The sequence below is a fragment of the Entelurus aequoreus genome, linkage group LG04 (assembly GCF_033978785.1).
Source record: "Entelurus aequoreus isolate RoL-2023_Sb linkage group LG04, RoL_Eaeq_v1.1, whole genome shotgun sequence".
In the NCBI taxonomy this organism is placed as follows: domain Eukaryota; kingdom Metazoa; phylum Chordata; class Actinopteri; order Syngnathiformes; family Syngnathidae; genus Entelurus; species Entelurus aequoreus.
Window position 1 is genome coordinate 3,725,252 of NC_084734.1, and position 8,908 is coordinate 3,734,159.

Sequence of the window (8,908 nt, forward strand, 5' to 3'; positions counted from 1 at the left end):
TTCAAAAATAAGGACATTTCAATGTGACCCCAAACTTTTGAACGGTAGTGTATGTATATATATATATATATATATATATATATATATATATATATATATATATATATATATATATATATATATATATATATATATATTAGGGCTGCGAATCTTTGGGTGTCCCACGATTTGATTCAATATCGATTCTTGGGGTCACGATTCGATTATAAATCGATTTTTTCGATTCAACGTGATTCTCGATTCAAAAACGATATTTTTCCGATTCAAAACAATTCTCTATTCATTCAATACATAGATTTCAGCAGGATCTACCCCAGTCTGCTGACATGCAAGCAGAGTAGTAGATTTTTGTAAAAAAAAGCTTTTATAATTGTGAAGGACAATGTTTTATCAATTGATTGCAATAATGTACATTTGTTTTAACTATTAAATGAACCAAAAATATGACTTATTTTATCTTTGTGGAAAATATTGGACACAGTGTGTTGTCAAGCTTATGAGATGCGATGCAAGTGTAAGCCACTATTGTGTCTTTTTTTGTTTTCTTTTTTTTAAATAAATATCTAATGATAATGTCAATGAGGGATTTTTAATCACTGCTATGTTGAAATTGTAACTAATGTTGATACTATTGTTGATAATATTCATTTTTGTTTTACTACTTTTGGATTGTTCTGTGTCGTGTTTGTGCTCTGTTTGTTGCAGTTCTGAGTGTTGCTGGGTCGGGTTTGGTTTTGGAATTGGATTGCATTGTTATGGTATTGCTTTGTATTATTTTGTTGGATTGATTAATTAAAAAATTAAAAAATAAATAAAAATAAAGTAAAATAAAAATAAAAATATAGATTTTTGAAAAATGAGAATCGATACTGAATCGTACAACGTGAGAATCGCGGTTTGAATTGGAATTGATTTTTTCCCACACCCCTAATATATATATATATATATATATATATATATATATATATATATATATATATATGTATATATGTATATATAGCATGTCGTTATGTCATTGATTCACTCTATGTTTTTAGATAGCGTCACAGTGGCTTGCTATTCTCTCCACACTGGCTTCAAACATGTTTATTGAACAGCATGCTGCACCAAAATTGTGTTGTGCAATCAAATCCACCAGTCCTACTTTTTTTTTAAATCCACTTTGACCTTTATTCCCTTACTCTTGCCAGCCCCTGTGTTCCCGTGTTGCCTGACGCACAACACCCAGAATGACATTGGCATCCATAAAAACCCAGCTTCTCTCTCTTCCTCCTTATGCATGCTGCTCACTCCCATCCCCCTCTCCTTCACCACCGATTGCTGAGTGGAGGAGCAGCTGACAGAGCTAACAGGGAATTAATGTCCATTTCTGCAGACATGTGTGCTACCAACCCCGGAGCATTGCAAACATGATCTAATATATTTTCATTAGCATTCCTAATGTGTACACTGAATGTATGCAGCTGCGGTGCACTCAATCAAAGCACAGACCATTGTGTGTACATGTTGCCTACTCATTCATCCATTCATTTATTCTTTGTTTGATTCTATGCATTGAACACGTGGGACAGTGCCAGTGCAGTGAGTTCATCTCATCTCCGCTTATCGGTGATGCTGTGAGTCATTCAGACGACATGACCTCATTTCAGGGAGTGGTCCAGGACAAACAAGCATGGTTGGATGTGACTGTCCTTGCTTCAGTGTGAGGGAGATTTGACAGAGGCTTTGTGTGCTCACACGCAGTGAAGGAAACGTGTGTGTGTGCACAAGTGGGTCATCTTGTGATTTAAAGATGGATGCTTGCTCTGTTGCGTCCCTTTTCTCTCCCAATACAGCTTCCCCATGTTTTGCTTCCTGAAACAATGCCTGGAGCCCTCTCCCTGCATGAAAGTGCTCCAACGTGTATTCTGTACGCTGCGGCTCTCTGTGAGTGTGAGCGGTTGGGGGGGGGGGGGGAGGGGCAGGTAATTTTCCGCTCCCTGCTGCTACTGCAGCTTCAGCACCAACCACGCTATCGGCTCCTCTCGGCTCAGCGTTTTGCTCTGCGGCGAGGCTAACTGGGGCGGGGCAGACAACACCTAATGTTAGTCATCGTGAACCTTGGGCCAGCCGTGGCCTGTGTGGCTGATTAAGAGGAGGAGGGTTTATGTGCACGGTGCAGCCATCAGTACAGCGTGCATTTGTTTCCATGCGCCGCCCTTAAAATCGTAGACCAGGGGTCACCAACCTTTTTGAAAGCAAGAGCTACTTCTTGGGTAGTGATTAATGCGAAGGGCTACCAGTTTGATACACACTTAAATAAATTGCCAGAAATAGCCAATTTGCTCAATTTACCTTTAACTCTATGTTATTATTGATAATTAATGATATTTACACTTAATTGAACGGTTTAAAAGAGGAGAAAAAAAGAAAAAAATGACAATTAAATTTTGAAACATAGTTTATCTTCAATTTCGACTCTTTAAAATTCAAAATTCAACCGAAAAAAAAGAAGATAAAAAACTAGCTAATTCGAATATTTTTGAAAAAATTAAAAACAATTTTTATGGAACATCATTAGTAATTTTTTTTTATTAAGATTAATTTTAGAATTTTTTATGACATGTTTTAAATAGGTTAAAATCCAATCTACACTTTGTTAGAATATATAACAAATTGGACCAAGCGATGAGGTGGCGACTTGTCCAGGGTGTACCCCGCCTTCCGCCCGATTGCGAAGGGCTACCAGTTTGATACACACTTAAATAAATTGCCAGAAATAGCCAATTTGCTCAATTTACCTTTAACTCTATGTTATTATTAATAATTAATGATATTTACACTTAATTGAACGGTTTAAAAGAGGAGAAAACAAGAAAAAAATGACAATTAAATTTTGAAACATAGTTTATCTTCAATTTCGACTCTTTAAAATTCAAAATTCAACCGAAAAAAAGAAGAGAAAAACTAGCTAATTCGAATCTTTTTGAAAAAATTAAAAAAAATAATTTATTGAACATCATTAGTAATTTTTTTTAATTAAGATAAATTTTAGAATTTTGATGACATGTTTTAAATAGGTTAAAATCCAATCTACACTTTGTTAGAATATATAACAAATTGGACCAAGCGATGAGGTGGCGACTTGTCCAGGGTGTACCCCGCCTTCCGCCCGATTGCGAAGGGCTACCAGTTTGATACACACTTCAATAAATTGCCAGAAATAGCCAATTTGCTCAATTTACCTTTAACTCTATGTTATTATTAATAATTAATGATATTTACACTTAATTGAACGGTTTAAAAGAGGAGAAAACATGAAAAAAATGACAATTAAATTTTGAAACATAGTTTATCTCCAATTTCGACTCTTTAAAATTCAAAATTCAACCGAAAAAAAAGAAGAGAAAAACTAGCTAATTCGAATCTTTTTGAAAAAATTAAGAAAATAATTTATTGAACATCATTAGTAATTTTTCCTGATTAAGATTAATTTTAGAATTTTGATGACATGTTTTAAATAGGTTAAAATCCAATCCGCACTTTGTTAGAATATATAACAAATTGGACCAAGCTATATTTCTAACAAAGACAAATCATTATTTCTTCTAGATTTTCCAGAACAAACATTTTGAAAGAAATTCAAAAGACTTTGAAATAAGATTTAAATTTGATTCTACAGATTTTCTAGATTTGCCAGAATATTTTTTTTAAAATTTTAATCATAATAAGTTTGAAGAAATATTTCACAAATATTATTCGTCGAAAAAACAGAAGCTAAGATGAAGAATTAAATTAAAATGTATTCATTATTCTTTACAATAAAAAAACATAAAATACTTGAACATTGATTTAAATTGTCAGGAAAGGAGAGGAAGGAATTTAAAAGGTAAAAAGGTATATGTGTTTAAAAATCCTAAAATCATTTTTAAGGTTGTATTTTTTCTCTAAATTTGTCTTTCTGAAAGCAAAACAAATTTAAAGTAAAAAAAAAATAATGAATTTATTTAAACAAGTGAAGACCAAGTCTTTAAAATATTTTCTTGGATTTTCAAATTCTATTTGAGTTTTGTCTCTCTTAGAATTAAAAATGTCGGGCAAAGCGAGACCAGATTGATTATAAGAAGCAAAGTAAAACAATTAATGCATTTATTTAAACAAGTGAAAACCAAGTCTTTAAAAAATGTTCTTGGATTTTCAAATTCTATTTGAGTTTTGTCTCTCTTAGAATTAAAAATGTCAGGCAGAGCGAGACCAGCTTGCTAGTAAATAAATGCAATTTAAAAAATAGAGGCAGCTCACTGGTAAGTGCTGCTATTTGAGCTTTTTTTTAGAACAGGCCAGCGGGTGACTCATCTGGTCCTTACGGGCTACCTGGTGCCCGCGGGCACCGCGTTGGTGACCCCTGTCGTAGACCATTTTAGATGTGACAACGTCACATAACATGATGATGTCACAGGAAAGCTTTCTAGCTCCCTCGGTGTTGCAAAATGTATTGAATTATTGATTCTTCAGTGCATTAACCTGCATGAGGCTCACAGCAAAGTGGTGCACAGTTCATTGATTGTATCCTACTGTAAATTCACTCATACAGTCGTTGTTAAAGAGGACAAAAAGCATACACTGTAAAAAAATCCTATTTTTATGGTTAATTTACTCTAAATTTCTACTGTAATTTTTCTATTTTTTTTAAAATAGTTTATAAAACTGTAGAATTGAAGACATGATCTGTAAATAAACAATCCGCCTGTTATTTTAAGTCAGGGGTCACCAACGCGGTGCCCGCGGGCACCAGGTAGCCCGTAAGGACCAGATGAGTAGCCCGCCGGCCGGTTCTAAAAATAGCTCAAATAGCAGCACTTACCAGTGAGCTGCATCTATGTTTTAAATTGTATTTATTTACTAGCAAGCTGGTCTCGCTTTGCCCAACATTTTTAATTCTAAGAGAGACAAAACTCAAATACAATTTGAAAATCCAAGAAAATATTTAAAAGACTTGGTCTTCACTTGTTTAAATAAATTCATTACTTTTTTTTACTTTGCTTCTTATAACTTTCAGAAAGACAATTTTTGAGAAAAAATACAACCTTAAAAATGATTTTAGGATTTTTAAACACATATACCTTTTTACCTTTTAAATTCCTTCCTTTTCTTTCCTGACAATTTAAATCAATGTTTAAGTAAAAATTTTTTTTTTTTTATTGTAAAGAATAATATATACATTTTAATTTAATTCTTCATTTTAGCTTCTGTTTTTTCGACGAAGAATATTTGTATAATATTTTTTCAAACGTATTATGATTAAAATTCAAAAAAATTATTCTGGGAAATCTAAAAAATCTGTAGAATCAAATTTAAATCTTATTTCAAAGTCTTTTGAATTTATTTTAAAATGTTTGTTCTGGAAAATCTAGAAGAAATAAGGATTTGTCTTTGTTAGAAATATAGCTTGGTCCAATTTGTTATATATTCTAACAGAGTGTAGATTGGATTTTAACCTATTTAAAACATGTCATCAAAATTCTAAAATTAATCTTAATCAGGAAAAATTACTAATTATGTTCCATAAATTCTTTTTTTAAGTTTTTCTCTTCTTTTTTTTGGTTGAATTTTGAATTTTAAAGAGTCGAAATTGAAGATAAACTATGTTTCAAAATGTAATCGTCATTTTTTTCGTGTTTTCTCCTCTTTTAAACCGTTCAATTAAGTGTAAATATCATTAATTATTAATAATAACATAGAGTTAAAGGTAAATTGAGCAAATTGGCTATTTCTGGCAATTTATTTAAGTGTGTATCAAACTGGTAGCCCTTCACATTAATCAGGACCCAAGAAGTAGTTCTTGGTTTCAAAAAGGTTGGTGACCCCTGTTTTAAGTAATATGCCAGTAATGACAAACTATGTATATTTCTATTTTTTTTTACAGAAAAATACCAAATTAATTATACATAGCATTTTCTGTTTTCTCAAATTACTTTCAAATTCATGTAAAATTACAGTAATTATCTTTCATTAAATACGTAGCTTGTTATATAAAAGTCTATGTCCATGCTAACAATGTAGAATAAAAGTATTTTTCTGCAGAACTGTTTGCATCGTCACTTTATTAAAGGTGGTTGATCTTAATAATTTAGTAAAAATCTGTAAAATTACGCTACTTTTCCGCAAAACGTTTCATGAAAATTTCTCTAAATATAATGTTTTTGATCATTATTTGGTTTACAATGTTTTACTTTAATTTGATGGTTTTCGTTTCCTGCCAGTAGATGACCGTTTTTTTTTTTACAGAATTATTTTTTACAGTGTAGGGAATATTTTATTTGAGGTTGTTGTCTTTCTTAAACCAAGCATCCCAATTATTCATCCGTCACTCCTCATGTAGAGCACTTCCTGCACACGCACACACACACACACACACACAAAAGGGCGTGTCCTTTGTGCGAGCGAGGCAGGCGCTGCTGTCTGTGGTTACCATGGAGACTGTTCTCATCCTTTAATGAAAGCATGTACTCGTCTGTTTCCTAGGAGCTGCCTGCGTGCGCACGGCCCCCACTCGGCCTGCCATTAGAGCATGTGCAATGAAAGACAGGGAAGGAAGGCTGCAGTGTTTCCGTAAAACAGAAAGAATGCAATGTGAGATGTGTAAAACGAGAGAAAGAAGGCAGGGATTTTAGACCGAGATGCAAATGCAGCAGCTTGAGCCAGAGATAATAAGAAAACAGAGGCTTTTGAGGAGGATGAGATGGCCCAAAAAAAATAAATTGATGCCCAGAAGCTGAGTGTAACATTTTACAATTGGTCACAGCGAAAGGAGAGAATTTATCACCCTCTCTCTTCCATTTCCTCCAGCCTTTCCTCATGCATTTCTGCCTTCCCTTCCCACTCGGGAGTGGCATCGGGATGTTGTTTTTGTCGTAAGATTAGCTTTGTCATGCTCAGAACCTCGGCTTCCATCCTAGTTCCCCATACGGGGAGGATAAAGAGCGGGGAGAGCGAAGTGTCCAAAGCCTGCCTGTCCTGATAGCTTTGTTTAGCGTCACTTTGATTTATGCAAAGGCTGAATTGGGGAGACACAGTTTAACCTCAGAAGGAGGGATTTGTGCTGCTTTTAGTTCCCACTCTCGCATGCCCTTCATTTCTGAAAGCCCGGTTCACAGGGGATGAGCACAAACAAACGCAGTCAGAGGAAGTCTCTGCGTCCACCTGTGTAAAAAGATTAGGGCTATCGGGGGACTGACGTTTGTGAATATGAACGTTGTATTCGGCACAAAATGATGTAAGACGTCCGCTGCTGATTTGAATTACCGTATACGGACATTTGTTTTCTGGAATTATTCCTGCATGTTCATTGTCTTTGCTTATGTCTAATCTGGGCTTTGCTGTGTCACGTGGAACAGAGGAGCATGAGATATAGGCACCAATAATGACTTCGGATGGATTTGTCATGGCATCCTGATTTGCTATATTCTTCTTTGTTTACCTTATACTTGCTTTATTAATTTCAGGTCACCGTTGTGTTAGAAAACAGCGATGCAAATGATTAATATTCTGCATGTACTCTCCCTCGCTCTCCTTCCCTTGAGGTCATTGCAGCAGGGATTATGCTTTAGGGAGATTTAGCTTAATGAAAAACCCTCGTGGATGGGGAGTGGGAGGGCGATCACGTGTCCACGTCTTGTACTACCAATTTATTCCAACAGAGGGACCAATTTATCTGTGTCCTGCCCCCTTTGCTACCGCTCAGACTGCCTCTCCATCTCTGTCACCGCATGGCTTCCTGCAGGGATTGTGGCAGCAGAAGGACATGAAGCACTATTAGACTGTTTGGGATACAATTCTGACGCCATTTCTCGCTCATAGTAATTCACTATGACACTTGGGTAAAACAGAATCCATCCTGTTTGGGTCCCACATCAACCTTAAGAAAGTCAATGACTTCACCATAAATGGGTGACATTATCACCAGGAAAGATGAGGTCACTTACCTAGGTTCCATTCTAGAGGCTAACCTTTCCTGTGATAAAATGGCAACCAAGGTAATCAGAAAGGTTAACCAACGAACGAGATTTCTCTACAGAATCTCCTCTCTGGTCAACAAAAGCACCTTGAGGATTCTGGCGGGAACTCTCGTTCAACCCTTTTTCGATTACGCATGCACCTCCTGGTACCCTAGCACCTCCAAAACCCTCAAATCTAAACTCCAAACATCTCAGAACAAGCTAGTCAGGTTACTTCTAGACCTCCACCCCAGATCCCACCTCACTCCTACCCACTTCTCTAAAGTGGGCTGGCTCAAGGTGGAGGACAGAGTTAAACAACTTGCACTGAGCCTAGTCTATAAAATCCACTACACCTCCCTGATACCGAAGTACATGTCAAACTACTTCCTTAACGTAAATGACCGCCATAACCACAACACCAGGGGGAGCTCCACTAACCACGTTAAACCCAGATTCAGAACTAACAAAGGTCTTAACTCATTCTCTTTCTATGCCACATCAATGTGGAATGCGCTCCCAACAGGTATAAAAGAAAGGGCATCTCTATCCTCCTTCAAAACCACAATAAATGTTCTCCTCCAGGCAACTACAACCCTAAACTAACACCCTCCCCGGATTGCTAATAATCAAATGTAAACAATCAAATGCAGATACTTTTTCTTATGCCTTCTGATCTCTCTCTCTCTCTCTCTCTCTCTCTCTCTCTCTCTCTCTCTCTCTCTCTCTCTCTCTCTCTCTCTCTCTCTCTCTCTCTCTCTCTCTCTCTCTATGTCCACTACTTGATGTCCATATCCCCCCCCTCCTCCACACCCCTGATTGTAAATAATGTAAATAATTCAATGTGATTATCTTGTGTGATGACTGTATTATGATGATAGTATATATGATAGTATATATCTGTATCATGAATCAATTTAATTTTAAACAAG

The 8,908-nt window shown here is 35.7% G+C and overlaps 1 protein-coding gene across 7 annotated transcripts in view; it reads left to right on the forward strand.

Moving 5' to 3' along the window:
* LOC133648190 (protocadherin alpha-C2-like) overlaps positions 1-8,908 on the forward strand; it is a 206,226-nt gene that overhangs the window by 141,965 nt on the left and 55,353 nt on the right. The window lies entirely within an intron of this gene.